This window comes from Ambystoma mexicanum, chromosome 10, assembly GCF_040938575.1.
Source record: "Ambystoma mexicanum isolate Mex_15411 chromosome 10, UKY_AmexF1_1, whole genome shotgun sequence".
NCBI lineage: Eukaryota > Metazoa > Chordata > Amphibia > Caudata > Ambystomatidae > Ambystoma > Ambystoma mexicanum.
In genome coordinates, this window is record NC_090932.1 from 767895764 (window position 1) to 767919034 (window position 23271).

At 48.3% G+C, this 23271-nt stretch overlaps 1 protein-coding gene across 4 annotated transcripts in view; it reads right to left on the bottom strand.

Moving 5' to 3' along the window:
- Positions 1 to 23271, bottom strand: part of MME (membrane metalloendopeptidase) — a 589667-nt gene that overhangs the window by 426936 nt on the left and 139460 nt on the right. The gene's annotated exons all lie outside the window — the stretch shown is intronic.

Consider the following 23271-nt stretch of genomic DNA (forward strand, 5'->3'; position numbering starts at 1 on the left):
CAGCTCCCCCACCTCCAGAGTCAGCTGCAGGGTCTGGGCAGAGCCATAGCGACTCATCTCCCACAACAGAGTAGCCGTGTGGGCCACGAGCCTATGGGGTGTTTTCCTTTCCCATGATCCACACAGGTGGATTGTGGCGTGCATCCTGTCCTCGGACCTCATAGGTGGCCCCCCCCCCCCCGCCGGCCCTTTCATGGCCATTTTTTCTCTTTTTCATTTTTATTTTGCAAGAGTGTTGCCTTGTGTGGGTACCTGGGCATACACTGTATTGTGGCTGGGCACATGCAGGCTTGTCCTGAGTTTGGTTTCGATGCTTGGGTAGCAGACATCCACACCCCTCCTGCTTCCCTTTCCATGGGCTTGCAAAGGGTGTGCCCAAGTGACAGCAAATTACACGGTGACATTGGACTCCCATGACCTGTTGGCCAGTCCATAGTCAATACTGTGTAGACATTCATAGTGTTCATTGTTGTTGCACCTAACTATGCATGATGGTATGATATGTGCCTCTACTTACATATGTTGCTCATGTTTTGCAGGTATTTCACACAGATCTTCACAAGGGCATACTCTCTGGAGTCACACTACATGTCGGTAGATGTGCACTGACACTTTTGCATGGCGCCATCACTGTACACCTGGACGGTGAGGACATACCAGCAGATTCAGGTAATGAGACTACCATTGATTACATGCAATGTGTCTTGTTTGGGTGGGCTTCAGGGTGGGTTGGTGTGTAATTTGATAGAAATTACTCTTACACAGGTTTGTAGTAGTGGCCCCAGGGCGGTTAGCTGCTCAAGTGCGGCTATGTTCCATTTTGGGCACTGCTATTTGTGACACTGGTGTCATGTTGTGATGGCCAGTTTGTTTGCTCTCACATACCATGACATGGTGTCCTCAGTGGCGGGACTGTGAAGGGAGTGGGTGACATGGCAATGTTGTCATGTAGTGAATCGCCTGTGGCAATGCATTTTAGATTGATGGAGTTGTGTCTTTGCATTGTGATGCATAGCTGGTGTATGTGTAGCTAGGGGTGCACACATATTGACACTTCCATGTTAACAATCTCAGGCTGATGTGTATCTGACAGTTCATTGTCAAGTAATTTTCAGACATTGTCAGGTAGAGTCATCATTGATTGTCAGATGGTATGTGCCAGAGCAGTGTGCACTAGCCAGCACTGTGATTCCTAGGTGAAGAAGTTGGCCACCAGTTGCGTACGGGCTGCCTCCCCCCGTGCCCTTTCCCCTCCCATGCGCAGCGGGCGTGCATGTGGTTGTGGATGTGGGGGCACCACCATGTCCACGGGCAGGCCCCGGCGTGTTGCAACGTTGTGCAGGACACATGCTGCCACTATGATCCTGCACACTATTCGGGGAGCATATAACAGCTGCCCGCCAGAACGGTCAAGGGAGCGAAAGCGTGACTTCAGCACTCCGAATGTGCGCTCCACTATGCCCCGTGTAGCAATGTGGGCTGTGTTGTACCTTACCTGGGGTGGCGTGGTGGGGTTCCGGATTGGGGTCATCATGTGGGGGCTGATAGGGTAGGCACTGTCCCCTGCGGAGGTGGTGATGGGTATCATTAGTGGTGTTGTGTCATGACCCAGTATCTGACATGCATGCATGTGGAGTGGCATTCATGCTCACCAAGCAGCCATGTATCTCCATGCTGGCCAGCCTCTAGGTCCCGGCATAGGGTAGACATTCTGTAGATGAAGCTGTCGTGGGTGGACCCTGGATAGTTGGCATATACTGATGTGATGATTCCCTTGCCATTGCATACAACTTGGACGTTGATGGAATGCCAGTGCTTGCGGTTTCTATAGATGTGCTCTGTTGCCCTGGGAGGACGTAGAGCCACATGTGTGCAGTCAATAGCACCAAGCACTTTGGGGATTTGAGCCACACCATAGAATTCCTGGATGCACGTCCGCCTTTCTGCATGAGTCCTGGGGAGATATATGTGCCTGCGGACTGAGGGCCGTGCAGTGATGATGTTCAAGACCTGGTGTAGGCAGCGTGACTGCGTGGCCTGTGACACACCACCCACTATGGCACTTGTCCGCTGAAAGGATCCAGTGGCCAAGAAGTGCAGTACATTCAGGACCTTCTGCAGGGGGCTGAGTGCTTGGGAGCACAGGGTGGGTGATGTGAGGTCATCCTCCCACTCACTGACCAGGTCCAGTATGATGTGTGCTGGAAACCTGTACCTCCCATACACCTGGTCATCAGGCATCCCGAATAGGCTGGTTCTGGGTGTGAATATTCTGGCCCTGACTCTCCTCCTCATCCTCCTTTGGTAGCCCACTGCCACTGCTGCTAGGAACGGTATGTTCATCCTGGCATCTGGCTTGTTTATTGGAAAGTGCGCAAATTAATGCCTTGCGCGTGTAGTAGGCAGCGTGTGAGCCTCGCACCCCTGGAATCGAGTTCCCACTCCAATCGCGTGTATATATTCCCACGCTGCAGGCATACAGGTGCGCTGACGTACTTGCCTGTGTAAGGGGCCGCGCGGCCCTGAAATACACGTACATAGGCCAATGGCGTGTACGCGCACTTTTGGCCAATTACACGCGATTACACTCAGACGTGCAGGATTTCCACGTGTGCTCCGTCTTCACGTGCTGAGTGGGGAACGCCCGTGCGGATCACGTCAGACGCGCTCACGCGATGAGGGACTCTGGTCCAATAGAATCGCGTATGCGTGCTGACGCACTTACGCGCTAAGGGCCTTTCCTCGGATTTCACGCTGACGTGCAGGAATTTCACGTGCCAAATCACTCCGTATCAAGCTGGCCACCCGAAAACACACGGAACACCACGCTCCTGCCCCGAAGGCCGAGTTACTGCCCCCCAAGTGCCCTGAGCAGCCTCCCACGTGCTATCTGCTGCTGCCTGCCTGCCTGCCTGCCTGCTGCCACCGTGCCCTGCCATTTGGTGCCTGCACATCAGCCATCTGCAGGGGTCCAGTTGCTGTGTCCACCCCTGCTGGAACTGAAGACTCCCAACTGGGATTACATCGCTCCACAGCCCAGCCCCAGGACCCAGTTGCCCACCCACACCTGCCTCTGGGGTTGCCATGTCGGGCACTTCTACATCTGGCACCAGTGGCAACCCCAGGCCAGAGGGGCAGAGGGGCACCAGCTTCACTGCCACCGAAGTTGGTGTCCTGGTGGAGCATGTCCTGGGGCAGTATGATGCCCTCTTTGGATCGTCCCGCGCCAGCAAGGAAGGACGGGAGAGGATCTGGGCCGACTGTGTGGTTGCCATCAACGCGGAGGGGGTGGCAACCCGCAACGTCTTGAAGATCAAGAAGCGCTGGGAGGACTTGAGGTCCAGGACCCTTGTGAAGGCCCGGCGCCTCGTGGAGGGGGGCCGGGGCCACATGAGTACCATCCAGAAGAGGGTCCTGGAACGCGTACGCCCAGCGCTCCACGCCCAGATCCTTGAGAGGGAGACCCGTCTGGAGTTGAGCGGTAAGTGTCCAAGCATCACTGTGTGAGACAGGGCATGTTGCGGTGTGCTGGTTCTATGATACTTGCCTGTATGTGTGCCATGTGCCATATATGCATGTATGTGTGCTGGGACATCATGGTACTGCCTGTGCGACCAGTGATGTGTGACCCACATGGTTGTTGCATGTGTAGAAATGCGGCATGGGGAGCACTATGCAGATTTGGGACATGAGAGCATGGCAGTCTCTGTACCTGGACATGGATGGGGGTGAGGATGGGTGCTGATGCCAGGTACATATATGGTAGCCATGTCTGTGTGCCTGACCTGCATGTCTGTGACTTGTGCATGCCATGGATGCATGACTCATGTGTGTGACAATGCACAGATTCAGTGACGCACCCACCTTACCCTTGTTTTGCCTGTGTTTGGTGTGATTGTGGCCAGATGGATGTGACTGAGGTGTAGTGTGTGCATGTGATATGCATGAGCCATGATGCATGTGAGTTACATTTCATTGAATGTTTCAATAGTCATTTGGACATGCATGGAAATGTGCATGGCATGCACCATGCCTGTTACTGTGTGTGTTTCGCCTGCACTGACCCATGTGTTGTGGAGGGACATGATGGAAGTGTACTTTGACAGGGGTGCTCATCTGCTATTGCTTCCTGTCTAGGGGACCATTGTACAGTAGCCTGATGCTTGTGTTCTTTGTCTCCCTCTACACAGCGGCTAGTGAAGAAGAGGGCGGAGACGGCGCTGTGGAGCAAGGCGGCGGGGATGCCCCCACGGCTGCAGCGGAAGGGGTGGGTGAGCCCCCACAGGGGCCTGCTACGGCGGGAGACGGTGAGGAGCCATCCAGGTTGGTGGTTTGCACAGAGGAGGAGGAGGCCGACACTGGTGCACACATGGGCCCTGGTGGGAGCATCCCTGCTGGTGCAAGTGGTGCAGTCCAGGGCCAGGGGCAGGAGGCAGCACAGGTCACCGTGGAGGGGCCTGTGCATGTCGCTGTCCCTGACCCTGTGAGTGCACCACCATGCACCAGCAGGGATGCCCCGTCCCAGGCCCGTCCGCAGGTAGAGGGGATGTCCATGTCAACTGACTCCCCTCCACCTGCGGCCGTGGGAACCCCTGGCCGCGTGGAGCAGGTCCTGATTGGGGTCGCAATGCGCACGGCTGTGATTCGTGATGCCGTGCGTGCTTCCCGGGAGGAGCACGCACGTCATCACGAAGTGCACCGTGCCGACGTGGCCCAATTGGGATCGGCCATGTTCGGGGGGTTTCTGCATGTGTTGGCCAATCTGACGGCCCTCTCCTCCTCTGTGCAGGCTATCCACCAGTCGTTCTCCTTGCCGTCTTCCGGCCCAGATGCCACCATGGCCCCCTGTGGACCTGCCCCAACCAATGCAGCCAGCTCGGTGGGGATCCCATCCCTGCCGCAGTTGGGAGTCGGAGGTCCAGCAGGGGTGGACGACACAGCAAGTGGACCCCAGCAGATGGAAGATGTGCCGGCATCATCGGGCAGGGCACGTGCACGACGGCGTCGGTGGTTACCATCAGCCTGGATGCCGTCGTGCTGGCAGAGGCAGTGGCGTCGCAGGCAGCAGCGGGCTCGACGTGGGAGGCATCATGGCTCAGGGCCATCAAGATCGGAGGGGCAGGCATCGGCCGGAGGGCAGGGCAACCCTGGCATGGCGGTGTGTTCCGTGTGGGAGGAGTTTGGCCAGCGGATAGATGCGGAGCGGCAGCGGGCGGAAGAGGAGCGGCTCGCCATGGCCAGGGCGGAGATCTCCATGCATCAGGCATTGAGGCGGGCTGCGTGCCTCGAGGAGGCTCGCAGGGAATTTGGAGAGCACATGGGGTTGTCCCTGCGAGACCTCGGGGCCAGGACTGAGTCCCGCCTCCAGGACATAGACATGGAGTTCGAGGATGCCCTGGCCAACATCACCAAGTGAGCCGCAGGACTAGCCCGCTGCCTCTGTATATAGTTTTTTAGTTAGTTAGTGCTAGGTTTCCTTTATTTGGAATTTTTTTTTGGACCGCTTGGACAATGGCCACTTCTTTGTACATATTTTTTTAGATAGTTAGTATTAGGTTTAATTAGTGGTGTTGGGCTCATGGACCCTTGAACAATCCTGTAAATATAGTTATTTTTTTTGTGAGATAATTTATTTTTGCTTTCATAGTGGTCACACCATGTCGTAATGGTTTATGTTTCATTTCATTCTACTTGTGTTTACTTTGGACAAAATCGATTCTTTTTTCTATCCTTTGTTTTTTGGTTTCTCATTTTTGTTCCCGGACATGGACCTTTTATTTGCTTTCCCAGATAGTTGTCAGAGTTTACTTTATTTTTATTTTTTAATACATTTTTATATTATCTTACACTTGTGTCATTTTTTCTTTGATTTCTTACATGCCATGATATGGGTTTTGACATTGACTTGCACCCATTGTGTATGTGTGTGTGGCGGACATGTGTTCTTTTGCTTAGTTGCCTTTGGGGTTGTGTCATGTGATTGCATTCACTATGTGGGTGCATGCAATCCTTGCCTGGGTGTTTGTGCTGGGTATGCTGGTCATTACTGCCATTATTGTGTTTCGTCAGGACCAGGGGCCAGGGGGACATGGGTGGGGGCCTGGTGGAGGGTGCCCCAGGTGGATGGGGGGTTGGGGGTGGTGGGAGACATGGGTTGCCCATGGGTGGGGGCCTGCTGGCAGGTTGCCCACAGTGCTGGGGGTGGGGGTGGTGGGAGACATGGGTTGCCCATGGGTGGGGGCCTGCTGGCAGGTTGCCCACAGTGCTGGGGGTGGGGGTGGTGGGAGACATGGGTTGCCCATGGGTGGGGGCCTGCTGGCAGGTTGCCCACAGTGCTGGGGGTGGGGGTGGTGGGAGACATGGGTTGCCCATGGGTGGGGGCCTGCTGGCAGGTTGCCCACAGTGCTGGGGGTGGGGGTGGTGGGAGACATGGGTTGCCCATGGGTGGGGGCCTGCTGGCAGGTTGGCCACAGTGCTGGTGGTGGGGGTGGTGGGAGACATGGGTTGCCCATGGGTGGGGGCCTGCTGGCAGGTTGCCCACAGTGCTGGGGGTGGGGGTGGTGGGAGACATGGGTTGCCCATGGGTGGGGGCCTGCTGGCAGGTTGCCCACAGTGCTGGGGGTGGGGGTGGTGGGAGACATGGGTTGCCCATGGGTGGGGGCCTGCTGGCAGGTTGCCCACAGTGCTGGGGGTGGGGGTGGTGGGAGACATGGGTTGCCCATGGGTGGGGGCCTGCTGGCAGGTTGCCCACAGTGCTGGGGGTGGGGGTGGTGGGAGACATGGGTTGCCCATGGGTGGGGGCCTGCTGGCAGGTTGGCCACAGTGCTGGTGGTGGGGGTGGTGGGAGACATGGGTTGCCCATGGGTGGGGGCCTGCTGGCAGGTTGCCCACAGTGCTGGGGGTGGGGGTGGTGGGAGACATGGGTTGCCCATGGGTGGGGGCCTGCTGGCAGGTTGCCCACAGTGCTGGGGGTGGGGGTGGTGGGAGACATGGGTTGCCCATGGGTGGGGGCCTGCTGGCAGGTTGGCCACAGTGCTGGGGGTGGGGGTGGTGGGAGACATGGGTTGCCCATGGGTGGGGGCCTGCTGGCAGGTTGCCCACAGTGCTGGGGGTGGGGGTGGTGGGAGACATGAGCAGGTGTGCAGGGTAGTTCCCTGTGGTGTGTGCTGCCTGCAGGGGCCGTGGAGGGTGTACAGGTAATGCCTGGGAGCACACAGCCAAATCGCGTGTGCAACTTCCCGCGCGCCCCTGAAATCCACGTACCCGGCCATTTCGCGTGTGCAACTTCCCGCGCACCCCTCGATTCCACGTTCCCTGCCATATCGCGTGTGGGACTTCCCGCGCGCCCCTGAAATCCACGTACCCGGCCATTTCGCGTGTGCAACTTCCCGCGCACCCCTCGATTCCACGTACCCGGCCATTTCGCGTGTGCAACTTCCCGCGCACCCCTCGATTCCACGTTCCCTGCCATATCGCGTGTGGGACTTCCCGCGCGCCCCTGAAATCCACGTACCCGGCCATTTCGCGTGTGCAACTTCCCGCGCACCCCTCGATTCCACGTACCCGGCCATTTCGCGTGTGCAACTTCCCGCGCACCCCTCGAATCCACGTTCCCTGCCATATCGCGTGTGCAACTTCCCGCGCACCCCTCGATTCCACGTTCCCTGCCATATCGCGTGTGGGACTTCCCGCGCGCCCCTGAAATCCACGTACCCGGCCATTTCGCGTGTGCAACTTCCCGCGCACCCCTCGAATCCACGTTCCCTGCCATATCGCGTGTGGGACTTCCCGCGCGCCCCTGAAATCCACGTACCCGGCCATTTCGCGTGTGCAACTTCCCGCGCACCCCTCGATTCCACGTTCCCTGCCATATCGCGTGTGGGACTTCCCGCGCGCCCCTGAAATCCACGTACCCGGCCATTTCGCGTGTGCAACTTCCCGCGCACCCCTCGAATCCACGTTCCCTGCCATATCGCGTGTGGGACTTCCCGCGCGCCCCTGAAATCCACGTACCCGGCCATTTCGCGTGTGCAACTTCCCGCGCACCCCTCGATTCCACGTTCCCTGCCATATCGCGTGTGGGACTTCCCGCGCGCCCCTGAAATCCACGTACCCGGCCATATCGCGTGTGCAACTTCCCGCGCACCCCTCGATTCCACGTTCCCTGCCATATCGCGTGTGGGACTTACCGCGCACCCCGGTATGCACGCACACGTTTATTTTTGCTCTCTGCGCGTGTCTGTGTTTGTGGGTACCCCTTTGTACGTCATTTGTCCAGGAGGGCAACAGTATTGTGCATTGGTTATGTCTGTATATAGGTGCTATTTGTTGGCGCGCCTTTTAGCGCACATTTCTTGCAGGCGCAGACACGCTACCGCCTGCTTTCTTGTGGCGGTCGTGTTTGTGCCTGTTTGTGCCTGTGCGCTGCTTTGAGCGTGCGCTTTTTTGCCCTACTCTATTCCATGAATACGTGTTGTATGCGAGCGTGTGGGCGTTCCGCGCACTTGCCTCCTGAACTTTCCCCGTGCCGCCCACATTCTTCCCCATTCCGAGTGTTGTGCCCCATTTTATTCCCCATTCCGAGTGTCCCGCCCTGTGTTCCGCCTACTTTAGAGCTGTGCGCTGCGCTCGGAGTGATGGCGCAGTGGCCGTGGCGCACGACGTTGGTTGATCTGTGCGCCGGCCTGCGCCGCGCGCTTTTTCGGCGCACGTCCTCTGCTTTTCTTGCGCACGGACTTCCATGAATCGACGTGCGCTGGTTTCCCTGCGCTTTGCGCTGATTTTCGGCGCAGCGCACGTATTGGCCCCTCTGCGCCGGGATTTTCGGCGCACATTTATTCCATGAATCGGCCTGTTAATATATTTCTGTTTTTTTTTTCTCATTAAACCCTATAATTCCAATGCAAGTGTATAGAGCAAACCGAACTTATTTGTATTTATTTTATTTGTAAAGCGCGCTGAGCCCGTGGGCATCTGGCCGCATTTTTTAGGAAGGATAAAGTTACATAAATTCACATAATTTTACATTTATTACACAGTGTTGCATAGATATTGCATATTGCATTAGCATTACAGAATTACAGAAGCAATTAAAATACAGATATTATTTACAGTAGCTTTACCCTGATACATAGCGTAGGTAAGTTAGGCATGTGCAAGGTGGACCTGGGCTAGCAACCAAGTTTTGACTTTTCTTCTGAAGTCGTGGAAGGAAGGTCCAGTTCTGAGTGGGCTGGGCAGAGAATTCCAGAGCCTTGCGGCAAGCACTGGGAATCCGCAGCCCCCCTCTTTCTGAAGCTTGAACCTCGGTAACAGGCGGCTGTGTACTTGGGTAGCTCTTTGGGGTCGATCTGTTACGTGTGAATAGGTTAGACAGATATTTCGGTGCCTGCATGGCAAGGCTTTTGTGTGTGAGTGACAATGCTTTAAAAGCGACTCTTTGGGAGACAGGGAGCCAATGTAGGCTGCGTCTGGTATCCGAGATATGGTGGTTCCTCGGGATATTCAGAGCTGCTCTGATGGCGTTATTTTGTGTAACGTGTAATTTGTTTAAATTCCGTTGGCAGGTCCCTAGATAGAGCGTGTTGCAGTAGTCGATTTTCGACAGAACAAGAGTTATAGCTAATGTAGTGCAGTTGGCAGTGGTGAGGAATGGCCGACAGGCGATGGTGAGTTTGCATGTGTAGGCAGTAGAGGACATTATGGCGTTGGTTTTACTAGTTAGAGATAGCGTAGAATCTAGGTATATGCCTAGCGTTTTCGTGTCATTGGATACCTTGATGATATTGTCGTCGATGATGAATGAGTCAAAAACAGATTCCAACTTGTTGAGTCTGGGTTGAGATCCAAGGAGAAGTAGCTCTGTTTTATCGTCGTTCAGACAGAGCCCATGCTGGGCCATCCAGGTCAGGATGACCATATAGATATCATTGAAGGCTTTGGAGTCTACTTTGTGTTCTCCTGTAATCAGGATGATTATTTGAGTGACATCTGCATAATTTGTGTAGGTAACACCCAAATTGTCAATAATATCGAAGAGGGGCTTTATGAACACATTGCAAAGTGTGGGTGATACGCATGATCCTTGGGGGACTCTGCATAGAACTGGTGACGGTTCAGCTGCAGCCGACGTGGCAAAGACTCTCATTGAGCTATTCTCCAGGATGGAGCTAATCCACAAGGTGGCTTTGTCTGAGAAATGAGCTGCAGATTTCAGATGGTTGCAAAGTATTTGATGGTTGACCAAATGAAATGCCGCAGATAGGTCGAGAAGTAGGAAGAGGGCCAGCTTTCCATTGTCTTTTAGGATTTCGATTAGAGTTTTCAAGTCTATCAGCGCTGTGTCAGTACCATGCCTCAGTCTGAAACCTGATTGTCTCAGGCCGAGGAGGCTGTTAGATTCTAGGTAATCCTGGATCTGCAGATAAGCTGCCCTGTCCAGGATTTTGAGCAGGAATGGGATGGTGGTGATAGGCCTTTAGTTGGAAGGGGTGCGTCGGTCTAGTGATGGTTTTTGTAAGTAGTGGGACAACCCAGGCGTCTTTGAGGTTGTTGGGCACAATGCCAGTGTTGAATGAAGCATTTATAAGGGTAGTGATTAATGGTGCTAGTTCTTTAGTCATCTCCTTAATAATATGGGCTGTGCAAGTGTCTCCCTGACAGTTGGATGGTTTAAGTTTGTTGATGATATGTTCGCTCTTTGGCGGAGAGTGGTGAAAAGTTGAAAGGTTTGTGGGCATGTTGAGGGAGGTCTGAAGTGCTGACTGGTGTGCTATGTTGTGAGTCCAGTGACAGACTACATTTTTTAGCGTAGATTTTGTTTTGGAGCAAAGTTATTTGATCAAGTAATGCTTTTTGGATGTTGGTGCACCAGGTGCTATCTTTGAGACAAGTATCAGTGGGCACTGCAGGAGCTTCTAGTTCTTTGAGTATCTTAAAGAGTTATTTAGTACTCAGTATTGCTTGAGAGATCCTATTATTGTGAGTATGTTGTTTAGCTTGGAGGATTGCCTCTTTGTAGGTGAGTGATGCTAGAATAAAGCTATTCTTGTTGGCTGCCGTCAGAAGACTTTTCCAACGGGTGTCTGCATATCTTTTTTCCTTACGTAATGTTCTAAAATGTGGAATAAACCAAGAATTGAGATGCGCCTGTGGTTTGGATTTCCGTAGTTTGAGAGGGGAAATGGAGTTAATAGCCTTAAGAATAGTTTGATTATATATATCACTAGCACCGTAGGATCTTGGTGCGCCTCAGTGGCATTGTTTAAGATGGGTAATATCAGTGGAAGCAACTTCTCAATGGTTATGTCCTTTTTATTTCTGGTGCAGGTAGGTGGGGTGATGTCCTGTATGGAACAATGCTTGTCAGAATTAATGATGAAAGTGATCAAATGGTGATCTGACCAGGCACAAGGAGTGTTAGATTGATGTTGATACTGCAATTGAGGTCAATGAGCCATTTGAGTGTCCTCCCTTTGATGTGGGTGGGTTCTTGGATCCGATGGGTGAAGCAAAGTTTTGTGATGTATTGGCGAAGTCAAGGGCTTTATGATCTTTTGCATCTTGGAAGCCTAGATTGAGATCACACAGTAGGATAATTCTTGAGTTCCGCTTAGTATTGGCAGATAGGAGGCTAGTGATGTCTTCAGCAAATGTGGAGATTGGACCAGGTGGTCTGTAGACAAGGTGCATGGTAATAGTTTGGGTAGTAGAGACAGGGATCTTAACAGACAGAAGATCAGCTGAAGGTAGATAATGAATAGGTATTGGTCTGAGGCCTAATGAGCTTCTAGAGATGAATGTGACACCTCCGCCTTTAGCTTGGTTGGAATATCTGTCGCATCTGGAAATGGTATAGTCATTGGGGATGGTGAATGAAAGGGAAGGTCCTGCTGCAGCATGTAGCCAGGTCTTCGAAATAGCTAAGAAGTTGAGGTCATGAGTTGTGATAAGGTCTGCAATATCTAGTGCATGTTCTTGGAGGGACGTTGCATTAAATAGGGCACCCTTGATGTTGGTAGCTTTGTCAGTGGTGGTTAGGGGTTCCATGGGCAGAATGCATTTGGTTGGGCTTATTTTAGGCATATTGGCTAGATTGACAGCTGTGGTGTTTTTTTTGTTGGTAGAATTGGATATAGGTGGGGCTGTCGGTAAGAATCTAGAGCCTAGTCTATAGTTCCTGGCATTCAAAGTGCATGGTATATTAGGTGTAGGTTTGCTGGCAAAATGTTCTAGCCATGGAGCTGGAGAGTTCAAGTAACAGTTATGCTATGGAGTTGTGAATGAGGGTGTGGTATTAGTGAAGGGTTGTAGGCATGAAGGCCGTAGGTAAAATGCTGTTTGCTAGGGGGAGCCGGTCTCTCGTGGTAGCCGTAGTGCATGTCGCTTTGGACAAGTGATTCGCTGGTAGGATGGGCTGGGTATGTGTCACGCTGCTGGTGTTGGGCGAGGTCATGATTGGCATTAGTAGGTTGCTAAGTAGGGTAATATGTAGTGTAGTTTGGAGAGCATGTACATAGTGAGATGTAGTCTGAGTGGTTTGACACACAAGTGTCGCATATAGACTAATATACATGCAGGGCGTGGAAGGGCTATTCAGATTAGTCAGGCATACATAGAGTGCCTTAAGCTGCAGTGCAAATCTGTAAGGCACACCTGGAATTCAATAGTTCGCAATTCAAGTCAGTAGGGCCATATAGGGTACCGTGAGGCGCTATTCCTATGAATAGTGCATACAAGAATGCATTAAGATGTGATTCAAATGAGTGTTCAGTCAGATCAATAAGGCACACATATAAGGCAGCGGGCACTAATCAGAATAGTAGGGTACACATAGTATACATGGTAGCATAATAAAAATCAGTAAGGCACACCTAGGATACAGTATAGCGCAATTCAGATCAGTAGACGAAAATGGGATACAGTGGGGTGCTATTCCTGACAGTAGGCCCCTCAAAAAAGCACTGGGCGCAAATCAGGTCAGCAGGGTACACCTATAGTACATTAGGCGCAGTTCAAGTCCGACAAATAGAGAGGGGCGCAGTGTGGCACCTTATCGGTTAGCAAAACAATCGCGTAACAGGGAGAAGCTACAAGCGAGTAAGGCACATAACAATTCAGAATCAGCAGTGCGTGTATGCGTTTGCGCAGCAGCAAATTAGGTCGTTTAGTGGAAGGAGCATATGCAATACACAAGAATGTAGGGACTCGTTAGTCCTGCATATAGGGGGTGATGAGGTTAGATAATCACATAGGGCTCCATATGCATGTATGAGACATTTAAATGGGATGGATTATATTAGCCAGCGCTGCAATCAGAAGCTGACATTAGCAGATTAAGCAATGTGCTACCTGAGTATCGCGGATTTACACTAAGTATACACTAGGGAGCAGAATGCACCATGGGTGCTTAGTAGGTCAAGGATACGGTCTATTAAATACATACGGTTGTAATCTTTAAAGTGTGGAGATTTCCAAGCAGGTCAGGCAGATTGATTACCAAGTTATTGCAGACATGAACAGGTATGACATGGAGTAACGTTCATGATGTGTTGTAGATGGTCGCAAATAATGATGTGTGATGCAGGTCACTCACAGCTGTATTGCTTACGACAGTGCGCACCGGAAGCTTAGGTATGAATGTTCTGGTACACCTCAGATAGGTCAGACTTACCCCGTGTTAGTGGGCTCAATTTGGCGTTGGGTATCAGGTCTGTATGTCGTGCGGCTGTCCGTCAGCACGGACAGGCAAAGACAGGCCTGTGCCTAGAGCGGTGCCTTTGAGGGAAGACCGGCTCATGCCTTCTGGTGCTGCAAAGCACATGAAGTAGGCACAGATGTCCAATGGGCTTCAGGACTCGTCTCCTGGTGTTGCTAGGCAACCAAGAAATTAAACATTATGGCCGCCATTTTCCAATGTTCGCCTCTCGTGTCTCCGGCACGGGTCCGGGAGCCAAACAGTGTAGGAATACTGTTATTTGTGTCTAAAGGAAGCTTGATGAGTGATCCAAGAGGTATGGAGGGTGGAATAGGTGCAATAATGCAAAGCACACAGAAAAGCACCTCTTACCCTGATGCAAACTCGAGACGCTAATGTGTTCGCTTTCTTTTTTCCAGCAGTGAGGACGTTGCAGCTGGGCTCCTACCCACCTGAGGATCTCCGGAGCTGCGGCAATGGAGGGCACAGGCCTGTGCCTAGAGGGGTGCCTTGAGGGGTGCCTTTGAGGGAAGGACGGCTCATGCCTTCCGATGCTGCAAAGCACAGGAAGTAGGCACAGATATCCAATGGGCTGCAGGACTCGTTTCCTGGTGTTGATAGGCAACCAGGACAATAATTATCCTGGAATATAGTAACCTTACAATAACCTTACCCCGAATACAGATTGTCTATGTATATTAAATAAGTTAGGTGTTTACTCATATCAAATAATTATGACAGACAACGTACAATTATAAGGTTTTTTGTATTGTTTTCTTTTTATTGGTACTGTACTGTACTGCCACCATGATACCTCTGATGAGTCTCAAATTCACTTTAAAAAACTAAATACATATGTCCCATCTGTTCTCACACTTTGATGTGCTCTTCGTGGATTCTGCAGGATCTGGTCTCTTTTATCACCCTCCAATTGATTCATTCTCTTACTGAACAAAAACGTCTTGATAATAAAGGTATGTATTTCCTGGAACTATAAACAGAAAGAATCAAAATTGAGTCATGGGCGCCCCTCTATGGGAACGAGCACAGCAAAAATGGCCTGTTCTATGGGATGGTATCCACTCTAGAGTCAGCAGCCACATTTTAGCTCACTGTACCTTTCACAGATGGGAAACATTCATTTGCATATCAGTCATTCCCCACATGAGCAGTTCAGCACCAAAATGCTATGGCAATTCCCTTCTGAACAAGAGTACCAACAGCAACCCCATACACGTGTTTCAGCCTTGTTGGGCATCATCAGTGAGGTGGAGCTGTCGAAAGAGATAGTACCCACTCTAGAGTCCACAGCCACATTTTAGCTCACTGTACCTGTCACAGATGGGAAATATCCATTTGCATATCAGTCTTTGTCCCGCCCAGAAGGGAATTGCCATAGCATTTTGTTGCTGAACTGCTCATGTGGGCAGGGCAATGGGCCTCATTACAACCCAGGCGTTAAGGGGTTAACGGTGCCGTAAAAGGTGTCGGCGCCGTTAAACCCTTAACGCCTGATTACGAGGTCCCTTTGCAGGTTGCACTTTAACGCCTGCTTTTAGCTAGTAATTTACGGTGCCGTAATTAGCGCCTTCCCCATTCCCATTGAGCCCTATGGGGGCAAAAATGGGAATGGGGAAGGGGCCATGGTGAATGGGGAATTACCGCCCCGCCAACCTTGGAATGGGGAGGTAATTCCTCCATTCACCATGGCGGAGTTGGTAATTTACCGGCGTCAACCAATAGCGCCATGGTTAACGCCAGGGTCGTAGTGAGGCCCAATGACTGATATGCAAATGGATATTTCCCATCTGTGACAGGTACAGTGAGCTAAAATGTGGCTGTGGACTCTAGAGTGGGTACCATCCCATAGAACAGGGCATTATGGCTGTGTTCATTCTCATAGAGGGGCACCCATGACTAATTTTGGATTTTATTAAGGGCCTTAGGATTTGTCACCCTAAGTGTCCTAGGGTCATCCAGACATGGACCCCTTGCTCACTGTGCTCAGAGAGGCACAGCTTCACCTCACTGATGATGCCCAACAAAGCTGAAACACGTGTATGGGGTTGCTGTTGGTACTCTTGTTCAGAAGGGAATTGCCATAGCATTTCGGTGCTGGGCTGCTCATGTGGGCGTGACAAAGACTGATATGCAAATGGATATTTCCCATCTCTGAAAGGTACAGTGATCTAAAATGTTGCTGCAGACTCTAGAGTTGGTACCATCCCACAGAACAGGCCATTTTTGCCGTGTTCATTCTCATAAAGGGGCACCCATGACTAATTTTTGATATAAACAGAAAGATTCAAATATTTATCAGGTCTTGCCTTTATATCACAATAGTACTGGAATACTTTTCAGCCCCAGTATGGTCAGTCAGTTGTTTGAGAGATATTGCAATTTGGAAAGGGTATAAAAGCCCTGGCTTTTTATTATTATATTATTTTAATAAATTATATGGGTAACTCCATCTCTGAAAGTGTAATCTGATGATCAGATTCCCCTTTCATAGGCTCCATGCCAGAATCATAGTGTGTATCTGAATCCTGCAGCATCGGTATCTTGGTTTTCAAAGCCTGCTCTACCAGTGGAACAGAGCAGGTTCAGAGGTCACAGCTGCCCATTGGACCATAGCAGTGACAGCCAAGTCCCTGCAGTGCAGCGGCTGCATTTAAGATATGCACCCCTGTACCAAAATTATGATTATACATAGCACATGATAGTGGCAGGATAAACTCTAAAATGAAGCTCAGCCTGCATTTAGGCATGGTGGCTGGCAATACTCATGGTCATGGCAGCAACATCAAATTTTATATTGCACATGTGTCCGCTCCTGTGAGTCAAATCTGCTGTTGAGGGTAATGTGTATTCTGGCCAGATGGGCTGAGCCTGCCACATTACAGAACAGGAACCTGAATCACCATGCCTCTTCTTTTCTCTCTTTGTGAGGGTAGGTAACACCTTCCGCAAGAGACAGCCACCCAACAGGCAGCTGCCATGGGTGCAGGCATCAAAAGAGCCCACCCATTCAAAGGGAGTAGCCTCACACCAGGGTGCTGCATTTCTAAATGCCTTTTATCCTAGTAAGAAGGGAAGGGGCAGGGTAAGAGTAATCAGGAGAGCTCTGTACCATCGAAGACTTCCATCATTGTGTTTCTTTCTGCCTCTATATTGCTTTCATGTCCTCTCTACTTCCTCTAGAGCAAAGCACTGTGGGTGTGATGTCAGAAGGGCAGAAAAGAGTAGACAATGCTCCTTTTGCATATTCCCAATTCATAGAAATGTGAAGGTCCTCGAGCTCATACAGGTGAGGTAACCTGAGTATTTCCTCTATAATGTATGCATCTGCAAACTATATGCTACCTGGCCTGCATACATACATTAGTGTCTGGCATGCACACCAAGCAATAGTGTCTGGCATTAAAAAATGTTTTCAAAATCGAAATGTTGGCTGCACGACATATCTGGAAGAACACAAGATGGCTGCTCAGCTTTACACATTTCACTTTTCTCTTAGAGTTTGCCCAAAAGTCCCACTTCTAACTTATGGGGAAGGGTGTGTATTAGCGAAATTGCCAATGTAATATGTTCATTATTTATGCTTACTTCTACTTGAGATTCTACTGAAGTAAGTGCCTTCTGGTTTTGTCACAGAGCTCTCTCATACAACAGCAGTCTAACTCAATCCTTTCAATCAAATAGTCTTTCTCTCATGAGATCCCTTTCAAAATATTTCAGTCAATACTATGTAAATCTTATCTTAAAGCTGACAATTATGGGCATGTTATTGGAACTGCTCATTGGATAATGTTAAATCCAAGGCAGTGATGGAATCGGAAAGGGATTATGCCATTATGCTATAGGCTCTCCTATAGTTACAGGGCAAAAACTCTGGTTCAAATGTTCTAAATCTTCTATTACTGCTAGCCTCACCCAAACCATGTGTTTGTTCTGCACACTACATTCCCTACTCCTCAATCCCAAATGAATCTCTAGATTTTCCACTGGAATGTCAGCAACCTTCTGGGCCGTGCCAGTTACCTAATGAGAATAGCATTCATATGATTACTTATTGTAAATGTATACATGTATTTTGGAGTGATATCTGCAAGAACCTGTCGAAAATGTTTTATTTTACTGCTTTGCTATCACTTACAAATCTAATATTGGGGGTCCTGTTGGGGAACCTGAAATTCAGGATATTCAATCTCTAGGCTATTTGGTTTTTATGACTAATGTTGCCTTTCAAGTAATTACAACTAATTAGAAATGCTCTGAAAAATTCCCTAAGTTCCCTTGGTGGAACAACATGTGTTCTGTTCATTTGGATGAAAGATTCCATGATGGATCTGTTACTAAATTTCAGAAATGTTATAATAAATGGTCTTTATTTGCTTAATTTCTTAATGATACTAATCCCATTTACATACCAATCCATTTTGCAATAACGCTAATGTTGCCATATTGTGTTGTTCTTTCATCAGAAATGTGTATGTTTTGTTGAATCCTATTTAGTATCTCCCCTTGTCTTTACTTGTAGCCTGTCTGTTTGGCTTATTATCTAGACAAAGTTCATTCAGATAGATGCATCGCACTTCCACTTCTTATTGAGTTGCCTACATCCTTTCCATGCTCTTTGTTATTTTACCATTTAACATTCATTGTTAATGCTCGCTCAGTTATACCAGATTGTATGACTCGCTAACATAAATTATTTTTAAATTTCATATATGAATGTTTTTTTCATTATCTTGACTAATTTTATTGGAGCTTCAAAACATGGGATAAAAATACATTGGACAAAAAAAAGCAATAGATGCTTCTAAACTGGCGAAAGGTATAGTCATGTGTGCAGAAAAGCAGTGGTTTATGTCACTGCTGTGGATAGAGGGGTCAGAAATTACCATTTTATGCACTGCCTATTCTGAACAGGAATTGGGGGAATGCCTGGCAAATCCCAAACATTTAAAGTTGCAGCCTGGCAGGCTTTTTCGTGGGACGTCCTAGCAAAATTGAAAGATGATTCAGCAAATCGAACCTAAACAAATGCAAGCAGCCTCCGAATTTCCCTAGCCTTACACGTCAGCAATGGAGGCTTTGATTCAGAAAGTCATATCTAGCTGTCATGCAAGTGCCAAGAATGATGGGTATTGCTTACTGAGAGTGAGAGTAAAAGATGAGGAGACAAGTAAAGAGAGTGGCATAGAAAGAGAGAGGGTCAGAGAGAGAAAGAGGAGAGAGGGAGATCCAGAGAGCTATATTAAAGTGTGAGACAATGGAAATAAGAAATATTATCAAGCAATACAAGGATAATGAAAAGAAGTCATTAGAGGAAAAGGAAAAGGTTTTGTGAGAGAGAAAGAGAGACAGAAATTGGGAAATACAATGAAACAGTTAACGAGAGATGGAATGACGGAAGAAAAGTTAAAGTGAAAGGACGGAAGGAAGAAAGAAAAGGAGTTATGGATGGAGAGAGGTACTGTGCTGTAATCAATAGGTATCATTACTGCCAAGTGTTATGGTATGAATATCCAGGGAAGGATGAAAGGCCTATGGTTGCTTGTACCTCTGTTTATAGGTGCCTATGTAATATCTAAGAGTGGATTATTTTGGCCAAGGTGGAGGTTAAATGGGCATTTAGTTAATCTCTCCCAGTCTTTGTAACTCCAGGTGATAGCAACTCCAACTCCTACACACTCTGTCCCCTGCTAGCCTTACACTCATACATTGAGGACCAACTATTTCAGACCCCCAGAGTCGTTGAGCTTACAGGAACCATTGGAGCAGATTTGAGGGGGAAAAAGCCCGGCACTGGCCCCAAGACCCAATTGCCTGATGAATGTCTGACAAACACTGTTCTTTATTGTGCTGATATGTTCTGGCTTGACAAGCAATGACCAAGGTGGCTCCATTGGTGCAGTACCTGTGCAAGCTAGTCTGAGGCATCCGGCCACTCTTACTGAGCCTTGGACATTGAGAAAAGAGAAATTTGAGCCTATGTTTCTCTCACCCTGGCAGCCGTTTCTTGCAGCTGAAAGGTCCATGCCTTTCAGAAACCCTAATATGACACTTCAGCAAAAGGGGCGGGGGGTTCCGACGCAGCCAACTTTCCCTTCGCCTGCCAAACCATGACCCTTGTTGCACAACTTGTATCCACGGGTGTCATTTCACCAAAATGCCAGGGGTAGCGGAAGTGACATCACACGACCCTTGACCTCTGATGACATCACAGGAAGTGATTTCATTCGACCCCATCCCCAAGTGGCACCACAGGAAGCAATGGAACACTACTGTTCATCCATTGAGAAAACATGAAGTGGCATCACATAGCATTGTTTCTAAGTACACTACGAAAAATATGGATACGATATCACTGTAAAGTGATATACGTTTCATACAAGAATGGATCACCATATGTATCATTAATATCATTGCATACAGGCCCATATTACCAAATCACTGACTGCAAGCAGACGTCCAAGGCCAAACGATAATGATGTGTTATTATATAGCACTTACGCTTAAGCGCTTCATATAGAACAAATATACATACAATATCACCCAACCTGTGTTGGTACTCATTGATCAACCTCAGCAGGATGAAAGGCTGAGTTGACCTTGCTGGAGGTCAAACCTGCAACCTGCAGATCACACACACTTTGCAGCAGCCAGTGCTCAACCCACTGAGCTATCTTACTGGCTATAGCTATCAGAAAACTAGCCACTCCAGGAACAAAGAGCCACATGCTGCTGGCCACGTGCTGCTGGCCACAGCCCATGAGCCTCAATGTAAAAGAAAAAACAGTTATTTTAATTATTTTGTTTTTAGGGGTAGCAAGGGAGACCACAGGGGTAGCAAGGGAGATATACACGCATTTCACCATGGTATTTTTTGTTGCGTGTTTTTTCATCGCCGTTTTTATTTCGAAAAAAAACTCATCTTTTTTTTTCTTTTTTGGGGGGGTTAAAACATTTAATATATGGTTGTGGGTGTAAGGGAATAAAAAAAAAAGGTGGGGCCTTGGGGGGTAACCCCCCACCAAAAAAACAAAAAACGGCAATGAAAAAACCTGCGATGAAAAATACCGCGGCGAAATATTGTAGAACCGCAAGGGAGACCTCAGGGGTCGCAGTTGCGACCCCTGCGACCCCTAAATGATGTCCATGCTTGTATCCTTTTAGCGCTTTGAAGCACACCACTTGTGTATATGCGCTGTATTAATACACAATTACAATTACATGTGGGACAAAGCAAGAGGGAGAAAGAGAGAGAGAGAGCAAGCGAGGGAGTGTACTTATCAACATAACATAACAGGTGTATTTGTAGAGTGCCCGTTCACACCCAGAGGGGCATCATGGCGCTATTGATAGATAACAGATGTGTATTGTTACCCAACGTAATGGTACATATTTTATCAACCTCAGAAGGATGAAGGGCTGAGTGGATTTCAATTCTCAACTATTATATTCAAATCCATGCATATTAGCTGAATTTTCTAACCCAAAGGGCTCCATGATACCGTGGATCTTCACTTCCATCCTCTATTATCCAATATGCAAGGTTTCACTTTGCTGTGGCGTGCAATGTTCTTTTGCAATATGTCAGCCATCTTTTGTCACTTTATGCAAACATTTTCTAAGTCTTTTTGTGTGGTTTGCTACTCAATGCTACCTTTTCACGTTCGCCATTTTCCTGCTGCCAAAGCACTCTGTGTGCGATGTCAGAAGGCAGAGGACACTTGTTACAACAGCCTCGATTGGACCCCTTCGACCACCAATCCCCTGTGGCATGTTTGCCTTTATAAGGGGATTCATTCCTCTCCTTTGATTCATCGTTGGACTTTTAAGAAGAACAAGAGGAATTAATTGGACCTCTATTGGGGATACAGTCTATCCCAAAATCCTCTGTCAGGGAGGTGAAGACAGAGGGTATTCTAGGCAGAGGAGGATCTATCCCAATGGGGAACAGTGGGGGTGAACTGATGTGGACAAAGGTCTCTCTTTTTACTGCACTGTATTCATGCTCCTGTTCCCTTAAATTGCAGGAGCCCTGTAGGTCTCAGCCAGGCTCCCTTGAGTGTGAGTGCAGAACAGAAGGACTCTTTTGCCCTGGATTGGGACTTCATAACTTGGGTAAAACTCGGAAAATCTGCATACAAACCCCCGTTAACTGTTCCTGCACCCCGCAACATTGCCAATGTAATATTTTCATTATTTATGCTTACTTCTACTTGAGATTCTACTGAAGTAAGTGCCTTCTGGTTTTGTCACAGAGCTCTCTCATACAACAGCAGTCTAACTCAATCCTTTCAATCAAATAGTCTTTCTCTCATGAGATCCCTTTCAAAATATTTCAGTCAATACTATGTAAATCTTCTCTTAAAGCTGACAATTATGGGCATGTTATTGGAACTGCTCATTGGATAATGTTAAATCCAAGGCAGTGATGGAATCGGAAAGGGATTATGCCATTGGCATTCCTATAATTACAGGGTAAAAACTCTGGTTCAAATGTTCTAAATCTTCTATTACTGCTAGCCTCACCCAAACCATGTGTTTGTTCTGCACACTACATTCCCTACTCCTCAATCCCAAATGAATCTCTAGATTTTCCACTGGAATGTCAGCAACCTTCTGGGCCGTGCCAGTTACCTAATGAGAATAGCCTTCATATGATTACTTATTGTAAATGTATACATGTATTTTGGAGTGATATCTGCAAAAACCTGTCGAAAATGTTTTATTTTACCGCTTTGCTATCACTTACAAATCTAATATTGGGGGTCCTGTTGGGGAACCTGAAATTCAGGATATTCAATCTCTAGGCTATTTGGTTTTTATGACTAATGTTGCCTTTCAAGTAATTACAACTAATTAGAAATGCTCTGAAGAATTCCCTAAGTTCCATGTGTTCTGTTCATTTGGATGAAAGATTCCATGATAGATCGTTTACTAAATTTCAGAAATGTTATAATAAATGGTCTTTATTTGCTTAATTTCTTAATGATACTAATCCCATTTACATACCAATCCATTTTGCCTTAACGCTAATGTTGCCATATTGTGTTGTTCTTTCATCAGAAATGTGTATGTTTTGTTGAATCCTATTTAGTATCTCCCCTTGTCTTTACTTGTAGCCTGTCTGTTTGGCTTATTATCTAGACAAAGTTCATTCAGATAGATGCATCGCACTTCCACTTCTTATTGAGTTGCCTGCATCCTTTCCATGCTCTTTGTTATTTTACCATTTAACATTCATTGTTAATGCTCGCTCAGTTATACCAGATTATATGACTCGCTAACATAAATTATTTTTAAATTTCATATATGAATGTTTTTTCATTATCTTGATTAATTTTATTGGAGCTTCAAAACATGGGATAAAAATACATTCGACAAAAAAAGCAGCATATGCTGTGGATAGAAGTGTCAGAAATTAGCATTATATGCACTGCCTATTCTGAACAGGAATTGGAGAATGCCTGGCAAATCCCAAACATTTAAAGTTGCAGCCTGGCAGACTTTTTCGTGGGACGTCCTAGCAAAATGGAAAGATGATTCAGCAAATCGAACCT